The sequence below is a fragment of the Mustela lutreola genome, chromosome 13, assembly GCF_030435805.1.
Source record: "Mustela lutreola isolate mMusLut2 chromosome 13, mMusLut2.pri, whole genome shotgun sequence".
NCBI lineage: Eukaryota > Metazoa > Chordata > Mammalia > Carnivora > Mustelidae > Mustela > Mustela lutreola.
In genome coordinates this window covers 54,433,217-54,460,456 of record NC_081302.1, presented here as the reverse complement: position 1 = coordinate 54,460,456, position 27,240 = coordinate 54,433,217, and the positions used below count along the sequence as shown (strand labels likewise).

Sequence of the window (27,240 nt, the reverse complement as noted above, 5' to 3'; positions counted from 1 at the left end):
TTACTGACTGCAGCAAGAGGTATCTGGGTAGTTTTGCTGGCTTCAGCCTATAGGGTGGCCTGTCTGCTAAACTTAAATTCAGAGATAGATGAGACTCCTCCCACATTCCTAGGCATATGGTGCTAGGTTTCACAACACCCACAAAGGCACTTCTGTCTGTAGACGGTTGTCTGTTTTGTTGTTAAAAGGGGAGGAATAAAAAGAGGAACGTCTTATGATCCCATGATGCTGATGTCACTGACAATGCTATTCCTTTTTCAATCTAGGTTTTCAGCCATTGCTATAATAAAAACCAAGTACCATATGAAAATCAATGTGCAACAGGAAATGAGCATCGTCGTGTTACTCTGAGTCTTAGGTTTAAGAAGATATGCAGTGCCCAAACAGGCATACACATTCTATTAGTAAGTAACCATAATTAAGTATTAACTTATATTAATTATATACTTATACATGTATATATAATTAAAATACATTATTTATATTTGTACTGATTAATACAAAAAGTAATTAAGAATTAATATTATTTGGCTTTGAATTCAGGTATACTATTTTTTTCCAACATCATGAAGTTATGAAGACGTAAATATTTATTAAGTTGCTTGGGCCTAGCCTCTTTATAACTGGAACTGTTACATATTTCTTCAGCCAAGAAGTAGCATAAAAAATTCACTAAGACTCCAGGAGCACCATGAGCTGAGAGTGGAGGCTTGTGCTAGGAAATATTTAAAGGTCAAGGCCAGAAGTAGTATACATCACTTCCATCTGTATTCCACTGGCCAGAATTTACTCTAAGAGCAAGGGCGGATGGAAAATGTAGTCTAGCTATGTGCCCAGGAGAAAAAGGAAAACAATCTGATGAAAAATCAGTCATTCTCCGCTGCGGAAATGAGCAAGCAGGGGCACAGAAGTGTTCCACATCTCTAGTCTGTGATGTCCTGAAAATTGATAGAGCATATGTTCTCAGTAACTCAGCATCTCCCCCGTCCTTTCCATTCTATAGCTTTTGGCATCCACAAAGCACATAAAAACCATTGTTTCACTTATTTCTCACAATCTCATGAGCTGGGCGGAGCAAGGATTATCTCCTATTCTGCAGAGTAAGAAATAAATCTCGAACAACTGGATGCTTTTAGGCCATCCAGGTAGTGAGGAACGGAAGTCAGACCGAAACCTGAGTTTTATGCCACCTTCAAAGTTTCTTCTCCTGCTGTCAACTGCCCAGCCAGTGAGAATTCACTGGGCAGGTGGGGGCTTGTGTTTAGCCACAGGGACGTGATCTATTGGGCAGGGGACTGGGATAAGCAGGAATGGGCACAAGGAAGTGTCTGGCCTCACCCTCTCCCCAGCTCTGTGACTTGCACAGACTTTATTCGGTCAATTCCGGTGACAATTGATCAAGGGGAGAGAGCAGCCACCCAAATCTCATCTACCAGTTGAATTGACTTATGATTTGAGCAAATTTGTCGTGAAGACTTTTTTCTAATATAATTGAGTTGTATTAGAAAGTGTCGCTCTCTTTTTTAAGCTCATCACTAGTAATGGGGGGAAAACAAAAGGAGACTGATCAAAAGCAGGGAACAAAGCCTTTCTAGGGTCTGGAATGTACCAGTGAATAACTCATAATGTGAATAATTTTTCTGTAGTCTGTATAAACCTTTGTCTAATGGAGGTGGTTGCTTGGCCTCTTCAGTTCTCTTCTGCCCCTGTAAACAAGAAGCCGGAAGCACTGAACCTGAAGTTGCAATCTATAGTTTTCTTGCTCTGAATAGTGGGCATGTGGCGAGAGATTGATGAACTATTAAAGATAGTCGAGAAGGAATTCTCTTGCATGGCCAATCTTTATGTTATTGTATTTTCTGTTCACATTTATTTTCTTCTTCAAGCTTCAAATGAAAGTCATTAGAGGCAGAGATTTCATCACTGGGTGTAGGTCAAAGGACAATTGACTTTCTGGTATATTCCTTTTTTGGGCAGTCAGCTAAAAGATGCCAGGTTGGGGGTGTGTGCTCAGACATGATTTGAGACCAGGCTCTGGGAAGAAAACTGAGTTCCCTTATGCTTATCAGTGATTTATTGCTACTTGAACCAGAACTAGCTTGCCTGCAAAGCTACACTTACAGCTAGGCCATTGAGTCTGACAGGGCCAAAGCAAAAATTATTGATGAAAGAGTAGGGACCACATGTGAGAAGTTTATTCTCTGCTTGGAATTTCTAGATGTGCATGCAAGTGGCTCACACAGAACGTTTACACCCTGCAGCTTTCTCTCGTCAAAGACACAGTGCTTCGGGCTGATGTGTGGCGTGCAGTACAGGGAATTCCCAGTTTTCTTTCCTGCCATTAAGGAGAAATCTTGTAGACATTTTCGTTCTTGTAAGATACCTTCGCAGGAATTCAGTTTGTGGTAGTAGTGGTCCGCTTTGCTCGTAAAGATTCTGGGAGAGCCAGAGAAACAGCATGGTCCTTGTCTCTAAATGTCGAAAAGAAGAATCCTAAAGTATTCAGTGATTTGCTTGAACTCGTTTAGTTGGGAAGAGATGATCACAAGCTAGACCAGAGTTTTCAAGGCCTAAAGAGAACTTCCCAGTACTTTTGAGCTTTTGCATAACTGCGTCCCATTTCATTCATTCCTCACTCACTCAGTAATCCATCCTGTTTGAGAACTGCCATTGACTATTTGCCAGCTGTGTTACGAAATGCTTTATGTGCATTATGTCATTTAATCCGCACAGCAACACAGAGGGTGTTGATGACACCGGTGCACAGTGTAGAAAGTAGTTGCAAGCGAGGCAGATCTGAGCTGACTCCAAAATCCATATTCCAAACCAGCATAAATCTTTGTCTTTTTTATCAGGCTGAAACAATAACTTTCCACTTCTCTTGTGTTGGTGACATATTTTTTCAAATAACAGAATTTTTGGAGGGAACTTGAAGGCATTTTAAGATTTAAAACTGTACAAATTAAGTTGGAAGTCACTTAGATATCAAAACTAGATTATTTCCATGTGTCACAGATTCCAATGAGAGTACCCACAGTTACAATACCATTCACCTGGCAGATCTTCAACCTTGGGTCAGTCATTGTCTAAACAGAACAGTTGCTGCCCTGCCCAAGAGAACAAATTCACACATACTCCAAGAAGCACTAGGCTCTCTCTGATGTTGCCTTGTTCTGTTGTACCTTGTAAATTATAAGGAGTAAATTAAATTTACTCCTGTAAGTCCAGAGTAAATTATGCTCTGCCCAATGTGTAGCCACTGATGGTCCTCATTGCGACAGGGTATGTTTTTAGTTGTCACAGAACATTTTTTTGACAAAAGGTTGATAAAATTTGACGACCTACCTAAGAACGTAGGAGTGTGCTCCTGCAGACCAAATGAAAACCACTGGAAGTAAGCCAGGCGAGCCCTGCTCCTTGTGTTGTAGGGCAAGCAACACGTGAAATGACCCTTATCAAAACAATGGTCTTACTAAACAAATGCAAAAAGCCCAAGTTTAATAGCTGAGTTGGCTTAGTGGAGAGGCAAGACATTTCTGTGTGTGACTTCTAGCTATAGAACCATTTGGTCAATTCATGAAGAGAGTAAGAAATGCCTTCATTGCTTTGGCATCCCCCTTTCACTCTTCATCCTAGCCATGATTTACAGTTCAGTGATCCTGATGAGATACATGATGTTATTGAAGATTGAATTATGTCTATTTTTAGGATTTATTTATTATTTATTGTCAGAGAGAGAGCAGGGGGAGAAGAAGAGGGAAAGAGGGAATCTCAAGCAGATTCCCCACTAGGTGCAGAACCTGATCCCATGATCCTGAGATTATGACCTGAGCTAAAATCAAGAGTCCCCCTTAAGCAACTGAGCAACCCAGGCACCCCTTGAATAATGTCCTTTGAGGCAGCACATCACAGTGGGATGGTGAAGACTTAAAGACAGTATAGCCCTTTAAATTATAGAACCTTGAAATTCTTGGGACCTGGATGGTTTTGTGACATTATAATTATTTAATGTCTCTGAGATGCCATTTCTATATCTGAAAAAAAAATAGAAGAAATAATGTCTACCTAGTAGAATTGTAATAGGAGTTAGAGTCAAGTGTGATATCTGACAGTAGAGTAGGTTTTCAAAAGGATGCATAACTGATCAAGTGAGAGAATGAATGAAGTGTGATGGGTTCTACCAGCCAAAGCTCTCATGCCCTGTGTCATTCATTGTGATCATCTCTTCCTAGCTAGGGGAGTCCAAGTAAATCCCTGACAACTGGGGGAACTGTTTGTATTTAAATAACTTGAATTTTTAAAACTTTAGGATTTTTCTCTTCTACATTTATAAACAAGGACCAGCCTGTTTCTCTGGCTTTTAAGGGATCTTTATGAACATAGTGGATTACTAATAATACATATGGAGTTCCTTTGAAGGTAACTAGCACAGTAAGTGATAGCAATTCTATTATAACCTAAGGGTGAAGGCATTCCTAGGTGTGAGAACATCTCTGGGTTTGGGGTGGTGATCAAAGACAATAAAAATGTTCAGTGGGTGAAATGATTCTGAGAACAGATATTCTGAACAGCTATTCTGGATTATTTTTGTATAAAAAAATTAGAAAGTACCAACAACTCTTGGTTAGTTAACAACAGTATTCAATCCTTTATGTGTAAAAAGCCTCTGGATGTAGGATGGAAGAAATATAAAAGAAATAAGGATCATGATGACTTCAGAACAGTTCCCAAACAACATAAAATGCCCTTATTTTATAATAAATAGCATTTTATAAATATATTGTGTTTTACATGTATTTTATAATATATGTTACTCCTATGCGTAATATATATGTAATGCTGACATATATGAAAATATACCATACTATAATATTGTAATACATACATTAAATATATTATTACATACATTACTATAATATTGTATATTATATATATATATATATATAATATTCCTGTGAGATTAGGCAATGCAAGCCAAGTGGCTGTTTATTTGACAGATATTTACTGAGCAACTACTACATGTCAAGGGCTCAGCTATATGGCTGAGATTTGATGATAAGGAAGGCATATCTGGTCACTGACCTCCCTGAGCCCAGAGTTTAATGCAGGATAGAAATAGAGAGTTTAGGACAATACATGATGTGATGCTAGGAGTAGAATAGAATATTGCAGAAGCACAGAGGAGACATACATAACCCCTGGAAGGTGGGAAGGTCAAGGGATTAGGGCAGACTTCTTGGGAGAAATGATCTCTTGGTTGCAACCTAATGACTGAATAAGAGTTACCAAGGTTGCAAAAGATGGAAGCATGTTCTAGGATATCAGAACAGCATATTTGGAGAACCAAAGATAAGGGATCTAACTAAATGACATTTGAGAAGATAAAAGATATTCAGTAGGTAAAAATATTGATGCAAGAAACCTACACATGAATGTTTATAGTAGCTTTATTCATTATCACCAAAACTAAAAAGGAACCAAATGTCTTTCAGTAGGAGAATAGATAAGCAGACTCTGGTATACCCACACACTGGTAAATAAATAAACAAATAGATAAATACACAAATAAATAAATAAACAAAAAGAAACCCACTGACAAGCCATGAAAAGACTTGGAAGAACCTTAAATTCATAACACTAAGCCAAAGAAGCAACATAGCGTATGTTCTAACTATGTGACATTCTGAAAAAGGCGAAAATATGATGATAGTAAAAGGTCATTGGTTGCCAGGAGCTTAAGGGAGGAGAAGGTTGAATGAGAGGACTCTTAGGTCAGTGAATCTATTTCATATGGTAATTTAATGGTGGATACATGTTTTTGTACATTTTCCAAGACCCATAGAATATACAACATGAACAGCAAACCCTAATGTAAACTGTAGACTTTAATTAATGACAACATATCAAAATTGGCTCATCAATCACAAAAGTGAACCACAATAAGGCAAAATGTTAATAACAGGAGAAACTATGTGTTGGGGTAGCAGTTAGGGGTATATGGGAACTCTGCTCAATTTTTCTGTAAACCTACAATTGCTCTAAAAATTAAGGTCTATTCATGAAAAAAGACATTCAGTGAGCTGAATTACGGAGTGCCAGAAAGGGTGTGTTTGCAGGGGTGGAAGGGGTAGGGAATCATATCTGGAGAGGAGATTGGGAATATAGGCATTTTTCAGATCATGAAGGGTCTGTGAGTCATTAGACTTGGCCTAGAAAGCAAGATTTATCCTTTGGATGGTTGGATATAGGGAGAGAAGAAGAGGATTTTGAGCAGATTATGGTAACTGTTTTTAAAATTAATCATAACAGCCTCATATAAAATGTAAAAAGCATGCTTGCCAAAGAAGCTTCTTAGAGAGGGAGAAAATGTAAGCAAGTTCTTCAAGAGGCCATTTCTCCTCCTCTAACTGCCCACTTGGTTGGTCTTGGTGTGCTTTAGCAGCTGTAAGAAGGCCTCCCCTGGTAATTATTCTTCTAGTTTTCCATGAAATGTGAAGTATTTTGATAGATGTCCAGCGCATGTTGAACAGGTCTTATGGCATTTAAAGATAAGAAAAAGCAGTTAGAGCTTCCTCAGGCATTTATGTGGTCTAATGCTCTTGGCTTTGAAAAAAACTGTGGCTATTAGGCAACATATTAACAGTTAAATGTGAGGAAGAAAAATGAGGAATCTATGCTTATTTATCTTTAAAAGAAAATAGTACATATTGGTGCCTTCATTATAAAAATCATATATATGCAAAGTAAAAAAGTGGAAAATATGGAAAGACACAAAGAAGAAAATACAACTATTCATAATAACACTATTCAGAAATACATGTTTCAGTACTCAGCTTTTCAGGTTTTTTCTATGCACACATGCCTCTTAAAAACTTTTGAGTTCGTGGGGTACCTGGGTGACTCAGTGGGTTAAGCCTTTGCCTTTGGCTCAGGTCATGATCTCAGGGTCCTGGGATCAAGACCTGCATCATGCTTTTTGCTCATCTGGGAGCCTGCTTCCCCATCTCTCTCAGCCTGCCTCTCTGCCTACTTGTGATCTCTCTCTGTCAAATAAATAACTTTTAAAAAATATACCTAAATAATTTTTTTCGAGTTCACTATGTGCTTATTATTTTGTTTTGTTGTGTCTTTACCTGAGCAATTGAGTTTTGTTTTTTTTTTTAAGATTTTATTTATTTATTTGACAGAGAGAGATCACAAGTAGGTAGAGAGGCAGGCAGAGAGCGAGAGGGAAGCAGGCTCCCCGCTGAGCAGAGAGCCCAATGTGGGACTCGATCCCAGGACCCTGAGATCATGACCTGAGCCGAAGGCAGCGGCTTAACCCACTGAGCCACCCAGGCGCCCCCTGAGCAATTGAGTTTTTAGGGTAGTTTGAAAGTACTGTACAAAAAGACCCCGAACTATAGTGGTTCCATCAAGATATAAGCTTTCTTCTCCCTCATGGATAAATGCAGAGGTGGACAGACATTCTTGGGGAGCCAGGCTGTGCCCAGCCCTAGGGAAACTGCTCCCTAGTCCAGGTGGGTGAGGCAGGCCTGACAGCCCCCATCCCATTCCAGCCAAAGGGAAGGAGAGACAGAGTGGATGGAAGGCCCCAGGAATGGCTCACTTCTCTTCTGTCCACATGTCATTTGCCAAAATTTTAACCACATGGCTACGCTTAGTTAGAAGGTAGGCTGGGAAATGCTGGTCACCCATTGCCCAGCCACAGCGCTTGCAAAACCACAACATGGGAGAGATTTTACTGAGTGCCAGGAGGACTGAATACTGAGGACAGTTCCAGCCTCTGTCTCAAGTCCCCCAGCTACAAATCTGTGCCCTAAGAATATACTCCTGCCCCCAAGGAAACAGCCTAAACAGGCTTCCAGTTATTAAATCCAACTCAAAGTTTAAGAGTTCTGGGTGACCTCAAGTCTTTTCCATCAGGGTTGAAGGTGCCCCGGTCTGGAGACATTTAAACTAACAGGCAGGTTTTCCGCCTCCTTCTGCATAATTACTCTTCAGTCAAAGAAACAGAGCTGCTATAAAAACTCCTCTTTTGGAAAAAAAGGGTGAATGGGACGCAGAATGGTTATCGTCCTTAAGAGTGATGACATCTCACTGGGAAGGAACTATGACAAGTCTGCCACGGCGAATGACAAAAATTCATTGGCTGACAGACACCAACCGGTTCCCCTCTCTGGGAGAAGTTCCTTTGTCCAGTGACCTCTCAGAGACTCTGCTTGTCTATTAAGTTCTATGGCCACAGCTACAGCGAGTGTGGGAGAGCCTGTCTTCCTTGGGGATGCACGACTTTCCCCGGGGGGTTGCTTTGGGGATCAGAAAATTACAAGCTTTTGCAGGCCAGGTTTGTGGTTTCTTTGATCACATAGTACTTTCAAAGTTCTTAGCCATTTTCTGGACTACTTGCTACCAGTCATTTCCATAAACATGTCAGGATAACCAAAGATATTTTCTGCATAAATCTTAAGTGTATGAGCACTCATTTGTTTACTCATCTCTCGACTAGGACTATTTCCTCTCTAACTCAGTAGCAACTTGGAGGCCATTGAAAATAACAGGGTTGGATGAGTAGACAATATGCCTAATTCTGTATTTGCCTGAGGATTGCCTCCTAGGGTTCCAATAACAGCAAGCCCTGGAGAAAGGTCGTAGACCCAGTATTATTGCTTTCTGTTTATGGTACTGAAACAGTTCAGTTTCCCAGCTCCATGAGGTCTAAGGGACTGCTAGTCAGTTCAGACTGTGGTCCCCCCATACAGGGGACATCCCCATCTGAGCCCTTTTCCCTTTCGTCTCCATCGAGAAGCTGACAAAATTCTTGGTAGACTTCACCTCTCTCTTTTTCATTGCCTACTAAAAGCATCAAGGAGCAGCTGACAGAAATCAACATACTAATTTTGTGTCACTGTTTCCCCCAGAGCTTGAGGCCTGGTAAGTGTGTAAACTACCTTCAAAGTATTACAGGCACCAGTTTTGTTTTGTTTTAAGATTTTTTTTTTTAAATTTATTTGAGAGAGAGAGAAAGAGAGCATGGCCAGAGGGAAGGGCAGAGGGAGAGGGAGACACAGGCTCTCCACTGAGCAGGGATCCTGATGGGGGACTCTATCCCAGGATCCTGGGATCATGACCTGAGTCAAAGGCAGACGCTTAACCGACTGAGCCACCCAGGCGCCCCTCACAGAGACCAGTTTTGCCAAATGTGCTGGGATTTGATAAAAGTCTCCAGCTTCTCAAACGTTTCCTTGCTGCCTATCCCATGACTGTTAAAGGATCAATTTTAAGCACAATTGATTCTAATACAATTGTTAAAAAATCACATACTTATTAAAGTGATAGAATTTACATTTTTGTTACCCCTGCAGGATACTACTTCTGATACCAAATTATGTTTTGTTATGATTCAGACTAAGCTACTATTACAAAAGACCCCAAAATATAGCATTACAAAACAGATTGAGAACATCTTTATTGAACAATTTTCATATACATCTCTGGATAATTTAATTAAGAGAGATATACTTAGAAATGGAAATGTTATATGTGAACACTTTAAAGGACTAATTGCCCTCTAGAAAGATTGCAGGAGTTTGTAATTCCAGCTGCAGGATATAAATCTGCCTCCCCACATAACTTCTAATACCTAATTTTTTTTAAAGATTTTATTTATTTATTTGACAGAGAGAGATCACAAGTAAACAGAGAGGCAGGCAGAGAGAGAAAGGGAAGGAAGCAGGCTCCCTGCGGAGCAGAGACCCTGACTCGGGGCTCGATCCCAGGACCCTGGGATCATGACCCAAGCTGAAGGCAGAGGCTTTAACCCACTGAGCCACCCAGGTGCCCCAATACCTAATACTTTTATATTTTAAAAATCTTCCCCAATTTAACATGTTCTTGCTTTCAGAAGAGATTTTTTACTACAAAAAATGAAATCCTGAACTACACATATTTACTGACCATCTATGTATAATACTTTCACTGAAAGACCAAGCCAAATAGAGTGATTTTTTGAAGAGTTCTTCTTCTTCAAAGGAAATGTTTTAGGAGGAGAGAAGAGTCAGGTTGGAGAATCTTAAATAAATTTATGCTGTGTATGTCCGTGTGCAAACTTGTTCTCTGATTTAAAAAATAAATACAATCTCATTATGAGAAATTTAGGTGGAAAAAAACCAAATATAAATAAAATGAGAAATCACTCCAAATTACACCACAATAGAAAAATCACCTTTTAATGGTTTATTGTCCAACTGTTCTTCTTCCTGAGTATTTATACTTACATTCATATTCATATTATTTACACACTTTCTTTCTTTCTTTCTTTCTTTTAAGATTTTATTTATTTATTTGACAGAGAAAGACACAGTGAGAAAGGGAATACAAGCAGGGGGAGTGGGAAAGGGAGTAGCAGACTTCCTGCTGAGCAGGGAGCCCAATGTGGGACTGGATCCCCGGACCCTGAGAATATGACCTCAGGGGAAGGTAGACACTTAACAACTGAGCCACCCAGGCATCCCCACACACTTATTTTCTCGATGCCTATATCGTTTTAGATACTTTCTTTTTTACTTAAAAACTTTTAAACATTTTTTTTTATGATATTAGAAATCCTTCAAAAATCTTCAAATGACCACATTATATGGGCTATAAATGAGCAGAAGTTGTATTTTTAAGTACTTATGAAAGTAGCAGCAATTGAACCTAATCACTGAAAAACCTAATCATTTGAAAAATCAAATAAGGTCAGCAGTATTATAACCCTCAAAGTGACAGACTTAATTACTATACCCAACTCTTCATCCCTCCCTATAGAGTAGTGGTTCTCAACCAGGGACCAATTTTGCCCCCTGGGGAACATTTGGCAGTCTGGAGACATTTTCAGCTGTCATAGTTATGGATGGGTTGCTAACAGCTAGGTTGTAGAGGCCAGGGTTGCTCACTGCTAAACATCTAACAATTCATAGGCCAGCCCCTCCTAAGAAAGAACTATCTGGTCCAAAAGGTCAGTAGTGCAAAGGTTGAGAATCCCTGCTGTGGAATCCTAATCTTAGCTGTGTGGTATTTTTTTACATCTTGATTTGAGATTTGGTCAGTGTGATTCGCTTTAGACAAAAGAGTGAGGTGGAAATTACAGTGCAACCTTGTCTTATGAGTTTTCATGTTTCCCTCTTGAGACTCTTCTAGCACCACATAAAGTACCAGCTTGTCTCTCCCACTAGGATAAGCAAGGATGAGAGACTCCTGGGGCGGGGCCACCACTGGGCACACGGACCTCCAGGGAGGAGCAGAGGCACCCAGCCCAGCCCACCCCCACTCTGGTCTTCACAGAGCCAACTCCAGCCAACCTGCACTCATGGGAGCTATGATAATTAATGAGTGCTGTTTTAAGCGACTGAGTTTGGGGGCAGTTTTTTATTTAGCAATAGCTAAATAACACATTAGATGAGAAAACTGATTACTCCAGGTCACAAAATTAAGCAAGCCAGCCCCATTTCACACTCAGATCTAGTTGTCTCCAAAGCCTATTCTTAACCTTGAGACTATATTGTTTTCCTAATACCATCATTATTATGATTATACCATAATCAATCAATACCATAATCAATCAGTATAATGATTATACCATAATCATTCTTCTGTTGGATAACTAAGTTATTTCCTGTGTTTTGCAGTTGTAAATAACGATTCTTTCTTTTCTTTTCTTTTCTTTTCTTTTTTTGTAAATAATGATTCTTTGGTAACCATCTTTTTTTTACATGTATGTTTATCTTCCCTTTTGATTACTCCAGGCTAGAATCTCTCTGTCAAAGTATATTGACTTTTTAAAGAACTTTATGTATTTTGATGGAGTAATTTTTTTAATAATATTTTTAAAAGATTTTATTTATTTTTATTTTAGAAAGAGACAGAGAGAGCATGAGCTGCTTGGGGGTGGTGGGTGGGGGGAACACAGGGAGAGGGAGATAATATCCAGCAGACTCCATGCTGAGCACAGAACCCAAGGCAGGGCTACATCCTAGGATGCTGAGATCATGACCTGAGCCAAAACCAAGAGTTGGTCACTCAACTGACTGAGCCACGCAGGCACTCCTTGACTGTGTAATTTTTAAAACATATTTGAATTATCCAAGTAATTTTATTAATTAAAATAGTCTTAGTAATCAAATCACAATATGCATCTGTATGAAATCATCATATTGTGTACCTAAAGCTTACATATGTTCTATGTTAATAATATCAACAAAGAAAAAAATAAAATGAACCTCCCCAGCTCTATTAATTAAGAATTTATATAATATAGCTCATAGCCAACTTTGTAATTTTAGATAAAATATACAATGCATAAGAAATTACTCGTAGGCAATATTTACAGAATTTAAACTGTGGAAGCTCACAATTCTGTTAAAGGTAACCACGCAGTTTCATGCAAGATACAATGTGTCTGTGCTTCTAAACTATATTATGTCTCATTTGCTGCACCTACAGTCAAACACAAGTTTCTTCTTATGACTGGAAAAATGCAACCCACTTCTATGGAAATTTATTTTGAGGAACCATTTTTAACAATAAATCAGGACTAAAAATGTTTTTTTAATTAAAAAATGGACCTGTCTAAACGAGGCACTCCCTGAAGGGGAAGTTACCAACAGCTGGATGGCAGCACAGGAGTTAAAGCTGACTAGAGGCTATTGTTTTTCAGCCATCCTGTGTCTAATAAAACGCACATCAAACACAGTGGCACCTGAATAATGTTACTTTGCCACTGCAACCCTCGGTAGAAAAAACAAACAGATTGTAAATGGCTCCCTAAAGCCAGCATGTGACCCCAGTGCCTAAGGCAGGATTTATCAGTGTTTATTTTCATTTAGCATAATGCCTTCAGCCTTAGAACATCAGCGCCAAAAGGGTAGTGGTCAGCAAAAAGCAAGGCATGGAAAGAATATCCAGGTCTCCCTACAAAGGGAGGGACAAGGAGGCTGAACAGAAGTTGGGAGGCTGGTAACCTAATCAACGTTGTTTGTACACTGAGACTTGGCTTGAATGCTGCTTTAGAACAGGTCGGGGGCTGCACCAAGCCCACCACCAGCAGCCAAGCCAGTCTTGCAGGGCACCCGAGAGCAGCATGGTCTCATGGGGCCCTGCCCTCAGCCTGCCTGGGCTTGGGGATCAATTATTTTGTTTTACAGCTGACAGTTGGTGGATCATCGGAGCCTGCACTGGAGCCTGGAGTGTCTGCTGAGCCAGGGTCCCACCTGCCTCTGCCTCCCCTCTCCTGTCCCTTCTGGCTGCTTCATTCTCTCCCACTCTCCACCGGGGACTGCTGCAACCCCCACCCTGAGGACCAGGTCGTGGGAGGAGGGGAAGCCCACTTTTGGCCCTTGGCCCTGGAAGGGGAAGAGCAGGTTAACATGCCCCATTGTCATTTTGTCCTTGACCCCTGTGTGGGAGGTTCTTGTGGCTCTTGCACCCTCTTCTCATACAAGTCACTAAATTTCCTATTTTGGTATCGTCCGTGGTCAGAGAGGTCTGGTCTGAATGTTGTCTTCCTCTGACTGGTTGCTGCCACCTCTCTTGTCTGTCCCAGCAGTGACGGACCTGTCTGTTCGCTCACTCTCTATCCCTCTAACCCCACAGCCTTGAAGATAAGTCCGTCATTCAGTTAAAGTGCTAGGATCTTCATTTTAGAATGCAAAAACTGTACCTAGAGGTTAAATGGTGTGTTGAGGCTCACGCAGAAGCAATGATGGAGCCTAGACCTAAACCAGATCTTGTGAGTAATCCAAATTCAAACCCAGTCTCTTCCCACTGCAACATCTGCTGAGGCCCTTGATGTTGATAAATGATGCTGAAGCCTGGCTTCCATCCGACCTCTCCTGTCTAAACATAATGACTGCATTTTGCTCTCATTAACTTCTGCCATTGGCGTTTAGCCAGGATATGCACAGAAAATGGGAGACCGTGTACATCTGGCCATTGTGTCTTACATAACAGAGTTTTGAGGAGTGGCCTCCAGTGTATAACCGCCCGGGTTTGAATTCAGGCTCTGCCACTTGCTGGGTGCCCTTGGCCAAGCTGCTGAACCTTTCTGGCCTCAGTTTTCCCATCTATAAGGTGAGGGTAATGATAGTAGATATTTTGAAGAAACGTTAGACTTGTTGGCACTCAACAAATCTCTCAAACATGTTAATTATCATGGTATCATAATATGTAATTATCATTATAATACGATCTTCTGCTATTTTGCAGCTTGGCGGGGGTGTATGAATTCCCATATGTCCTTACCACGTTTAAACATTGGCATTTCAGATGCTGAAATTTCACTTTGCCGCAGTAACCTTCTGCTTGCTCTCCCCACACTCTTCCCCTCCCCCCCTGCCCACCCTGGATCTCTGCTTAGCATCTAAGTATCATCTGGTAGCATGGTATCGCTACCATGTAAGAAGTGTAAGGCCTTGGAATGGCTATACCATCAGGAAGCCTAGGCCATTTTGAGAAAGTATTTGAAGATGCTCTAGCCAACAGCCAGCATCCATTGCCAGACACAAGTGAAGATATTTCTAAATGATTCCAGCCAAGGGGATGCTTTGTGCAACTACTTTTTTTTTTTTGGGGGGGGGGGGGTTGTTATGTAGCAGTGATAACCAGAACAGTGGTGTCGATTTTGAAGTTATCAAACACAGATTAAGCCGTGTAAAAAGTAGAGAATGGGGAGAGGGGAGGGGAGAAGTTCAGCCAAAAAACTAGAACTTATGAAAAGGAATCACATAAAAATTCTTGAACTCAAAAATAAATCACTGAAATGTGTGTATTAAAAGGGTGAGCTGCAGGTAGGATGCTGTGGGGGCTAAGATGAGCGAGCTAGGCAACAGGTCAGGAGGAAACATCCAGACTGACGTGTGGGACCAGAAAGGATGGGAAAGTACGGAAGAGCCTGGGGGTGCATTTGGTGTGGGACCAGTAAAAAGGTCTAATAAACCTACAACTGGCATCTGAGAAAGGGCAGAGAGAGAGAGAGAACACGTGAAGAAGCAGGCTTGGGAGGATAAACAAAAAGAACCCTCACAAGGGGCTGATCATTTGACTTCTGTATTCAGGTTCAGCGTGGTGTGAAAACAGGGGTGTTCTCCAGACCTTGGGCAGTGACATCCAGAGCTCAGAAACAACCGAGAGCTAACAAGCAGGGGGAGTTAACGACGTGAGGAAAGAATCTGGCGTCTGAGGGATCCAGAGGAGAAGACTGAGATAACCGAACTTGACTGAGACTACTGAGGACTGGGTCGAGTTCATCTTTTAAAAAATATCAGTGACCCTTGGAGCCTGAGAAGAGATTCTCAGTAAAACATTTACTGAGTAAGAAGCTTCTGTTCCACAGAGAAGATAAGGCTCTTGCTTGTCTTTAGGCTGGCTTTGAAAGAGCTTCCTGGGACAGCTAGACACCCTCCAGATGCTGCCTTTTGGGTTGTCTCTTTACCTTTAGACTCCCCCCCCCCCAAGATTTTATTTATTTATTTATTTAAGAGAGAGAAAGAGCATGAACGGGGAAGGAGCAGAGGGAGAAGAAGAGAGAGAATCCTAAGCAGACTCCCTGGTGAGTAGGGTGCCCTATGAGGGGCTCAGTCTCATGACCCTGAGATCATGACCTGAGCTGAAAACAAGACTCAGACCCTTAACCGACTGAGTCACCCAGGCGACCCTCAGTACCTTTAGCCTTAATTTTTACTCTGGGTCAAAGATAAGATTTGAGAGGAAGATACAGAGTACTAGGGTCTAGGAGAGCACGTTGACTTGACATGAATGAAGATTCCTTCATTCTCCTTCCCTTCCTCCCGTCCTCATTCCTTCTTTTTCTTATTAAATATTTTTTGGGCAGCTCCTCATCGCTGGTCACTGTGCTGGGTCCTATGCCCACAATGGTGAATAAGACACAACAGTCGCTATAGTCGTGAGGGGAACACACATGTACATAAATAACTATGGTTCAGGCTTTGAGTCCCTGAAAGTCCCACAGGGGCCCAGGAAAGGGGCTGATGGGTTGATGGCCTTGAGAATACAGAAAGCTTCAGAACTGTTGCCTCAAGGATAAGGAGCAGATCTGAGATGCGGATGGGGGAATGTCTGGCCAGAGCAGCGCGCACACGCAGAGGTGTGGATGCACCTGCATACCCCTCAGAGCAACAGCTGCTGCTTTGGTGTGACTGGGGCACAGTGTGGAGATGGCACAGGGCAGAGATTTCAGGGGGAAAACTAGCAAAAAGAGGGTAATGCCAGTAGCTATTTTGCACTTAATCCGTTGGTGCAGAGAAGTGACATAAGGCTTTGGGATGAGTGAATGATGTGACTGTAACTGTGTTTTAGAAAATTGTTCTGCCCAACACCATGGAGGAGAATTGGGAAAAGCACGGAGGTGGAGATTGCTTGGGAAGAACAGACAAGGGCTTGGCCACATGCACCTGCTGACCCAAAATTGACAGTTGTCCCATTGAAATTGTTTCTTAGCCTATTAATGACCAGCTTTTGCAGTCATTGGGGCCAGTTGTGCAGCTGATGCAAAGTGGTTAAGTCATGTAGGAACACAATGTGGCTGCTGATCTCATAAGTAGACAAACAATTTGGAAGAACAAGTCCTCAATAGGGCTTGTGTTAAGAGAATAGAAAGCTTTTATACTGGATCCTCAGTTTTGGCTTGAGTAGAAAATTTAAAGAGGATTTCAGATTTCAGAAACGTGTGTGCATGTGAGAAGCCCAGCCCCAAAGTGGTACTTGTAAGGCAAGTCAGCAGAATGGCAAAGGTTCAGGTGAAGGTCACACAGCTGTCTGTGGGTAATGCCCAGTGGAGTTTGCTCAGAGAAATCTTCCAGTTTGAGTTCTGCACACGAAAGTGGCATAAAAATCCTTAACAATATGGTTTTCCATAAGCTAAGCCTATAGCTCTCTCTCTGCTCTCGTCTGACTTCTGTCTAGAAGGCGGTTTGTGGGAATTGGAAAACTTACTTTCTGTGCCCTTGGGAGCCCCGCAAGGGCACCAGCAGAGCCTGGCCCGATTATGCTTATTATTTCTTCCCTTAGCATTGTTTATTGGAATTTGACGCCTGGACCTGCTGTGACCGTTTTGCTAATGCCAAGAGGATGAAGTCAACACACAAAGGAGACCAGATCAGAGGGAACCATAAGAAGCAGATTTGGAGCCTGATTCACTGCTGGATTTCTTATTATGCAAGGAAACAAACTTCCTGATCTCCTGATTATTCAAGCCACTTTGAGTTCAGGTTATCTGTTTTTTATAGCTAAAAGCATCCGAAGTTATACCCATCAAATACACATAGGCAACACACACAAAATATCTCCTCCCTAACCAACCCTCGCTGTCTGAAATGCTTCTCCTGACCCTTTTTTTCACTGGGGAATTTTCTCTCTACAATATTTGCATATCTCTGCAAGATTCTCTTTAAATATTTTCATTTTTCTAAAAATTAGTTTAAATGTTGCTTACTATTTTATTGAGTCTTTACCAAATGCTAGACCCTTGGGGCTGTGAGGATTTGAGGTTAAGGGAAGGGGCCAGTGGATGGGGCTGGTCTTTAAAGACTTGCTTTCAAAAAATGAAGAATTATCTAGACCACGGTCTTCTTGGACTCCTCTCACTTTCACCACTAGGCTCACCACAGGCTGATTGACTCCACCAAGAGGAGTGAAGAAAGCAGAGAAGTACCCAGTGGATTAGGAGAACAAGGTGGGTTTAGCCCTGAGACTCTAATTCATTGCTACTTGCCTGCAAGAAAGAGAAAGTGATCCACTACCAACTGTGATTAAGGTGTACTTTTTTTGCCTTCCTCCTTTCTCTTTCACTTTAGAAAAGGGAAAGGTTGGAAGAGATAAATTCAATCTCTAGAATGTGAAACCAGAGTTCAATAGGAGAAAAAAATTGAAATATTAAATCCAAGTAGAATTAATTTAAAGACTAATGTGTTACCACTGAGAACGGGGAATGCACTGAGCCCATGACCACTAAAATCTTGCCCAGACGTGCTTGTTGGTGTGGGGGGTAGCACAGAAAGGGGTATGCATGAGCTGGAGGAGGAAAGTAGCTTCAAGGAAGATACTAGATGCCAATCAGGTCAAATTGTGTAATTGGTCTGAGTAACCTCAAGAACAATGGTCCTATCCGATCCATATTACAGTTTATTCTTCCTGACATGTTTGCACATCTGTTTTACTTGAGATCTCAAGAACACAAGACAGGTGATGTGCTATGATTATTTGAATTTTGTGAATAAAGAGGTGGAGAAAGATTAAGTTATGGAACAATTGTTGAAGAGGCAAGTCTAGATCTCTATTCTCCCAACATCAAATTGGCTAACATTTCCACCTTGTCATACTTCCCTGCCTTGGGATTCTATGTAAGGAAGACACTATACCTGAGAAAACTCATCATGCACAAGTGGCTTTTTTGGCCCTTTCTACCTCTCACCCAATTTTATGTAACCCCAACGAGAATGGGGACAAAAATTCAAGGAGGTGAAAATTAAGATCTGCATTACAAATACTGGGCTGTGGGTGCTCACAGTTGACAGAAGACACAGGTAAATTCATTGGTCGAGTGTTCAATAAGCCTGTATTGAGTTCTTCTTTTCCTCCATCATCTGCTAGGCACCTTTGGGAATAGAATAGAGGCACACAGAACACACTATTCTTATACTGAAAGGCACATACTCCTCTTAGAAGGCAAGACCAAGACCTAGGAAGTAGTCTAAAGGTGATAAGAGATAAGAGAAATTGGGTCATAGATTCTGTGATTAAAATACAAGGAACAAGGGGTGCCTGGATGGCTCAGTGGGTTAACCCTCTGCCTTTGGCTCGGGTCATGGTCCCAGGGTGCTGGGATCGAGCCCCACATCAGGCTTTCTGCTCAGCGGGGAGCCTGCTTCCTCCTCTCTCTGCCTGCCTCTCTGCCTACTTGTGATCTCTCTCTCTCTGTCCAATAAATAAATAAAATCTAAAAAAAAAAAAATACAAGGAACAAGAGGAGCTCCCAAGGAAAAGCATTAAAGAGATTACATGTGGATACAGCCCTAGCATAATGCTCAATATATAGGAGGTTCTCAAACCTTCCGGCTAAACCTGAAGGGTTAAAAAACTTGACTTGCTATGTGATTTTTAATCATGAGATGAATGTTGGCATTGATTTTGTAAAAGAGAAGAAACAAATCTAGATATTTCTTAACCATCAATCCAGGCAAAGAAAAATGCATGAAACTGCATTAATAGACTATTGATAATCTTTGACAATTTGATGTAATACAATCCATCATTATTAACTGTGGGAAGACTAAAGACTACAGTGCTGTGTTTTACAGAGCCAGATTGGTTAGGCTGGAGGGGCAGGTGCTGGAGAAAGTTGAAATGTAAGAAGACAGAGATAGAAAGAATATATTTACTTCTCTGTATGCCAGGAAGGAATTCATTTTGGCCCCAATGGGCAGGTTCTTCTAACAAAAAAACAGCTGGGTGACTGTCGGTTAAATGTCTGACTCTAACAGCTATTTGGGAGGGATTGTGATGAGCTTGAAGAATCCTTTTATGCAAGTTTGGGCCAGATCAGAACTGTTCAGGATGGCCCAGAGAAGGCTTAATGCTGCCACCAGCAGCCCCTCCTCTGCCCAGTCACATACGTCATTCTCCTTTCCTAAACAAAACTTGAACAGATGTTTTTAAATATTCTTTTAAAGTGGGGTAAATTTGTCTAACCCCTGTGGTGTGGGACATACAATCTAGTAAAACCAAGGTATTGAACGACTCGTTCCTTGCAGGTGCACTAATGATCCCACAGATCTCTCTAAGTCCTTTATAAAAACAAGATTATGTCATATAGGACTTTTAAAAAATAATTTAAAGGCTATAGACATTAATATTAGCCATGCACAACAAATTCTGAGGGATTTGATTGTAACGTACACATAAGAAATGTTTTCTAGCCATGTTTCCCTGTTTTCCTCCCTTTAGCCATGGTGTTAGGCCAGAAGCCTACTCCTCTTTTCAGTCCAGGAGATGCTGTTGCCATTATAACTTGTATAAATGGATTTCTATGGGCCAGTATATGAGACTTAAATAAAAATTCCTAGGGGTGCCTGGGTGACTGTCGGTTAAGTGTCTGACTCTTGATTTCAGCTCAGGTATTGATCTCAGAGTCATGAGATGAAGCCCTGTGTCAGGCTCCCTGCTCAGCCAGGAGCCTGTTTGTCCCCCTGTCCCTCTGCCCCTCTCACTGCTCTTCCTCTTATATAAATAAATATTTAGAAAAATAAAATTCCGGAGCGCCTGGGTGGCTCAGTGGGTTAAAGCCTCTGCCTTCGGCTCAGGTCATGATTCCAGGGTCCTGGAATCGAGCCCCGCATCGGGCTCTATGCTCAGCAGGGAACCTGCTTCCTCCTCTCTCTCTGCCTGCCTCTCCGTCTACTTGTGATCTCTGTCTGTCAAATAAATAAATAAAATCTTAAAAAAAAAAAAAGAAAAATAGAATTCCTAGGATTCAAAACAATAGTGTTTATTCTAAAAGAGAGCCTTTATCACCAGCCCTTATATCACAAATAAGAACATTCAGCTTTGAGTTCCTTTTGACAGTGGAGGAAAACAAAACCAACAACAACAACAAAAAAAACCCAAAACACAAAACTTATTAAACATCCCTGCGGTTTATAAGGATACCATCTTTGCCCAAGCAGCTTGCAGGCTGAGGGAACATTTCAATTAACCTGTCTCTGTCTGTCAAGTTTACTCCCTTGTCGAGGGCAGAAACCAAGGTGAACAAGTTGTCAAGTCATCTTTAAAAAAATTAGCTCTGAACCTCTGGGGTTTAAGGCATTCAGGAAAACATTCTCCTTCTTTGAAACTGTCCTGATTCCTCATCTTGTCTTCTAAAAACAGGAACTCACAGAGCCATCAGAGGCTAGAAAAGGCAAGGAAGGATTCTTCCTTAGAGCCCTGCTTGTGCCTAGATTTTTAGATTTTTTTTTTAAGATTATTTATTTATTTGAGAGAGAGAGAGAGTGAAAGAGAGAGTACAAGCAGGAGGGGCATCAGGCAGAGAGAGGGGGAAGCAGGCTCCCCACTGGGCAAAGAGCCCAACACATGGCTCAGTCCCAGGACCCTGAGATCATGCCCTGAGCTGAAGGCAGATGCTTAACTGATTGAACCACCCAGCCATCCCTAGATTTTAGATTTCTGATTCCAGAAATAAGTAAGAATAAGTTTTTGTTGTTTTAAGCCATCAAGTCTGTGGTCATTTGTTACAGCACCTACAGGACATCAGTTCAGTATATCGGTCTTTCATACTGTCAGGGACAGGGCGACATGGCATGTCATGTCATCGTGTCCCTGACAGGATGTCAGGGGAAGATGGCGGCTTCCCGACTCTTCCCCGCAAAGGGAGCTCATCTGCCTGTCAGATCCATGCTGCCTGGGAAACGTGGGCCTTTGGAGCTTCTTCCCATCCTGGGGCTTCCCAGTGCCTTGGCACTGCCTACCTCCCCTCCCAGGCAGCTGGGATCTGACCCTCTTCTGGGGGTCCTGCCAGTTTTCTTTCAGAGCTGAATCCTGCTTGAGCCCCTGGTCCCATCTCTGAACTGACTTGGAGTCTGACCCCAGGGTGCATTACCCTTTCATTCCCATGGGCCAGATACTCCTCACCCCTCATGCATCACTGACCTGTGCCTGAACTTGGGTGGGATTTGTCTTTTGGATCATGGGCCACTTGTGTTGGTGATTTTGTAGGAGAGAAGGGGATGGAAGGTGTTACCTCTGTCCCCAGGGTATAGCTGATGCTCTATGGTTATCTCCTTTTTCGCTGTTAGAGATAATGTCTCCCTGAACTTGGGGATTTAGGTAAAGTCCTCTAGAGACCCCTCCCCTATTTCATGACTTATCCTCATTTAGGCATTTTTGTTAAGTCTCACTCATTATTTGTCCTTCCCCTAGAGTTATATATAAGCTTGTCTTTCTTACCTATTAGGGTCTAGGATGTTTTCCTTCTAAATTGGAACACACTACTTTTTCTTTTTTTTTGAAGATTCCAAGTTATTTTTTATTTTTTTAGAGAATGAGAGACATGGGGGTTGGGGGGAAGGGCAGAGGGATAAATGGGGGGGGGGGTCTCAAGCAGACTCCCTACCCAGCACAGGGCTCAAACTCACAACCCTGAGACCATGACCTGAGCCGAAATCAGGAGTCAGACACTTAACCAACTGAGCCGTCCAGGTGCCCCCCAAGTTATTTATCTTTTATTTTTTTTTAACAAGTCTTTTCACCCTTTTAAAAAAATGTAGTTGGCATACAATATCACAATGTTACGTTAGTTTCAGCTGTGTAAGATAGTGCTTTGACCAATATATACCGTTCTGCTGTGCTCACCAAAAGTGTAGCTCCCTCCTGTCGCCATATGGCACTATCACAGTATCATTGACTATATTCCCTGTGCTGTGCCTCTTCTTCTAGTAACTTATTCATTCCAGAGCTGGAAGCCTGTGTCTCCCACTCCCTTTCACGCATTTTGCTTATCTCCTATCTCCCTCGCCTCTGGCAACCATCAGTTTGTTCTCTGCCTCTATAGATCTGAGCCTGTTTTTTATTGAGTACCATACTACTTTAAACCTGACCTCTGTGTCCTCAGTGCAGGCTTCCCTGCCCAGAGAAGTTTTAAGGATGCCAGCTCCAAGTATCAGCACCTTCACCCTGAGATCGTGACTGAGACCCCATGCCTACCTCTGCTCTTGCTTCTGTAGGCTCCTCCATTCTGTATTTCACTGTGTTTGGGCAGATGCTGCCTTTCCACTGGCTTCCAGCAGAAAGGCAATGAAAACAGACTTCTAAGGATGCTGGTCATTTTAGCAAAGAATTCAGGGTCATGGATATGGTTCTGATCTCTCATCCCTGCTGCCCTTCCTGCCATCACCCATGTGACTGCCCCCAGCAGAATCCCCCCACCCCCAGCATGCAGACCGATCTTCTTACTAAACATCAGCCCTGCATGCTTCCCTGAGCAAGGCTCCATGAAGCTGGGCTGCCTCCCTCTGAGCTCTGAAACACTGGGAAAATAATGTTTTCTCTATCTGGCTCCATGTCCCATTTAATTCCTAATCCCTAAACAAAACCATATTTTCCATTGGAAGGAAGAAGTAAATGCAAATCCTGTTGTGGCTATCAGCAGAACCAAGATGCTCTGGTGCAGGGTGGGGAGCAGAGAGGGACAGACATCACAGGAAGGAGAGGTGCAAGCAGGCACAGAGCACCCTGTTCTAATCCCAACATGGTCTCGTAAAAAATCAATAGCTAATACAAACACTTCATACTTACTCGAATCCAAGTATGATTTCCTTCCCTTTTCAAAGAAACAACCCGTCACTGTGTTAGATACATTCAACACCACCATTGCTCATGCTTCTATTATGGCATTCATTTACTTCAGTTTAGTTATGGTTTGGTTTCCAGATATTATTTCATTCTTGAACTCTAGGTCCCTCGATAATGTATGGGTTGAATACGTTTGCCTAAAATCTCATGTTCACCCAGAAACTGTGAATGTGACCTTATATGGAAACAGAGTATTTGCGCATGTCGTCAAGGTAAGATGAGGTCACACTGTCTTAGGGTACTATCTGAATCCAATGACTGGTGTCCTTACGAAGAGAGGATGATTTGGAGACAAACAGGCACATGGGTAAGTAGGTTCATATGACAATAGAAGCAGAGAATGTACCCACACGTCAAGGAACAAGACTGCTGAACCCATCAGAATCCTTGGGAAGGATTCTTCCCTAAAACCTTCAGGAAGAGCATGATCTTATCAACTCCTTGATTTCAGATATCCAGCCTCCTGAACTGTGAGAGAGCAAATTTCTATTGTTCAAAGCCACTCAGTCTGTGTAATTGTTGCAAATCCAGCCCTAGGAAATTAATTTAATATCCATCCTAGTTCTCTTATAATATAAGAGTGCCTTGCTCAGTGTAATGTAATGTAAGTGCCTTGCTCAATATGACCGTGCATGGCAGATATAGACAAAAAGATAAAAATATGTGATTGACTCTGGGGAGTTAGGGTGTAGCAAATGGGATGGGGAGATAATAATAGTGGCTCCAATTTGTCGAGCCCCTCCCATGTGCCATCTTCACAACCTGTCAGTGCAGGTAATTGACTCCTGCTTCATAAGGTAGGAAACCAAAATCCAAATAAGGGCCACCTGCCCAAGGTTACCAGGCAGCAGAGCTCAAACTCCAATCCTGGATCTAGCTGACACCCAGATTTGTAATCTGTCTTCCAAAAGATGTGTACATTTCATGAGGAGATTTCATCCCATCGACAGAAGATTTTTTTTAAGTGAAGCCTAATGTGGGGCTTGAACTCATGACCCTGAGATTGAGACCTGAGCTAAGATCAGGAGTTGGCTGCTTAACCAACTGAGCCATCCAGGCACCCTCTGCCCTACCAACATAAGATGATTAAGATCAGATCTTTTAGAAAATGAAGCTTGTGCAGAATTCATAGAAAAGGGGGAAATATGGGTTTTCCCAAGATGGTGACATACCATGATTTTAGGACCCTCATAATAAAGCTTAAAATATGTTTGTTTTTTGTTTTTTGTTGTTTTTGTTTTTGAAAAAGAAATTACTGTCTCTGAAGCCAGCCCTGATCTCCAGGTTCTTAGTTCTGGATGCTACCAATGGAGTAAGTAACTTCTAGCTCATTCCTTTGCCAAAAGGAGGGGACACTTTCAAATTTTCAAAACAGAAGATTCTACAGGATTTCTCTGTAATCATTGAAAGCCAGGAGCAATAGAAATAATGAATAACTGGTTCATATCTGATAATATCAAAGAGATTGTCACCACAATGGCTGGAGTACTGGTCAAGAAGCTCCTGAAAAGAAAACAATCAGTCAGCAAAGGAGAGGGGAGGTGGGAGTAAATGATTAGGAAATAGAATTTTTCAATTATAAGAGTAGAAGAGTTGAGGTATCATAAAAGTGTTACTAATCAAAAGGATAGATTTCTGTTTTATAGCTAAAATCTAACACGCACTGTGTACAAATTTTTTTATTGTAAAAAATGACACAAGCCTAAATCATCATAATGTGAATCAATAACTAATTAGCATTTATAAATGCAGCTTCTGGGAAACATATTTCAATTTCATAGCAAGGACATTAGAGAATCGATTCACAAAGCCAAAAGTGAAGCGAGCACATGCTTGGCATGCCCCAAATGACTCCACGGGCTAAATGTGCAACTGCAAGCTGAGTCAGAGGTGTGTCCCCAAAATGTACAGGTGGAACCCCATGCCACATCAACAAGTAGACACAGAGAGACAGAATGAGCTATGAGGTGCTCAGGTTTCCACTAGGGTCCCTGGGGAAATGGGTCATCTTCCCTGGGAACTTTTCTACAATGGCCTGGTGGAAACAAATGAGACAAAAGGAAATAGGAGAGGGAGGAAAAAAACTCTACCGAACAGGAATTGCTGTACATGTAGTGTTTTAGAAAGATGCCAGTGTGCATGAATCTGATGTATTTGTAAAAGCTCGGGAAGACGGAGGACCTCAAATTTTGCATGCTTTCCTTCCTTCAGATTTGGCATGTGGTGGGAAGATGGAAAGGGGATGTTTACTAGGAGCAGACAATTCCATTTGCCAGAGCATCCAGTATGTGTTGGTTTCCTGACATGATCTAGTCACTCCTTTGCACATTCACTTAGTTGTTGCTGAGTGTTGACATATCTGGTTCTGTCTCAGTCAGATGCAGCAGCCTCCTTCTTTTTCAAAGGCCACCAGGAAAACAAAATGGTCCTCTTGAGACAAGGGCCAGGGATTCGGGGCAGGGGTGGGGGGGGCGGTGCGGGAAAAGGAATAGAAAAAAGAAAAAGACTAAAACCCATAAGAGTAGAAGTGGGAAAAGGGATGAATGAGAAGTAAAAGAAGTAGTGTGTGTGTAGTAATGTGTGAATGGGAAAGTCGGGTATTGAATCCTGCTTTTTCAATCCTTCTACTCAGATCCTGGAAAGCCTTGAGCATCACTAGAAAAGAAGCTTTTTCCATACCTCCATACCCTCGGCATGTCCACTTGTCACAGTTGACTCCTTTCAAGCCCAGTTCATACCAACATTTCATTAAGTCATAGATTCATTCCAGCAAAGCTCTAAAAATGCCTCATCTACCAGGTTGCTAACTTATGCAAATTTAGTCAGGCTGAATTTTCAAGGTTTTCTATGGAGGGTTGCCCATAGCATGGCAGACCAACCACCATGGTAACTCCCGGGTCTGGCTGGTGCCACCATGTATTGTCTCACAAGATCCTGGGTTCTTTCCATCCCTAGACTTTGAATTTTAGCTCATCTTTGAGACATTGCAAGTTAGTTGCCTCTAAGTTGAAAAATAGTGATGGATATTCTACTCTATATCCACTTTGGGAGCCTTACACCCGACTCATATTCAGCCCAATTTAATTTCTAGAACTTCTGTGAGTCCCAAGGTTGGGTTCAATGACCCTCTCTCTGATGTCACAGCGTACTCTATGTACCTTGGAGCTTACCTAACACACCCTTAGGATGCTCCTCCCCACGAGAATGGAAACTCTTCAAGGTCAGGAAGAGTGCCCTAGGATCCCCAGGGCCTGATACGGTGCCTAGCACATAGTTGGTATTCAGTGAATAATGTGGAACAAATGAATGAATATCATTCACCTGTGGAAATGACAGAATCACATTATAGTAGCCAGGGCAGCTAATAAGTTTCTTTATATAACAAGATTTCGTGTCACACACATGAAATCTTGTTTTGTTTTGTTGGTTTTTTCTTTTTTTTTTAAAGTTCTTTATAGAACAAGATTTCGTGTCAATGGAGAGTGGAGAAATTCTGATTGCATATAAAAATTCATTTTTCCTTAAGCCAAGGCTCAGCAATTGGAACATGCAATATTTTCTGCCAGTCTACCTCAGACTTACTTACAGGTTTAAAACAATAGGTGTATTTTGGACAATGATTGAGTCCTACAATCATAGCTTTGCTGTTTAAAATGTGTAATTTCTTCTTTAACATTTGCTGTTTCTTTCCTCCTTCCATTCTTCACAACCATCAAGAAACATTTATCCACAAATGTGAAGTGCCTTAAATTATGGCTTCCCGTGTCTTCGCAAGTTGCTTGTTTTCTGCTTTCTCCCTCACGTGAGTAACCAGCATGGGTTGGGACAGCTCCCCCACAT

The 27,240-nt window shown here is 41.7% G+C and overlaps 1 long non-coding RNA gene across 2 annotated transcripts; it reads left to right on the top strand.

Moving 5' to 3' along the window:
* The first annotated feature begins 364 nt into the window (after positions 1 to 364).
* Positions 365 to 17,777, top strand: LOC131814003 (uncharacterized). Of its 2 annotated transcripts, XR_009347083.1 has the most exons (4): positions 365 to 404; positions 15,093 to 15,586; positions 17,065 to 17,264; positions 17,653 to 17,777. It is a non-coding gene; the product is annotated as an uncharacterized LOC131814003 (long non-coding RNA). The 2 variants fall into 2 exon arrangements; XR_009347084.1 differs by lacking the exon at positions 17,653 to 17,777 and having other exon boundaries at positions 17,065 to 17,642.
* Positions 17,778 to 27,240: the final 9,463 nt, after the last annotated feature.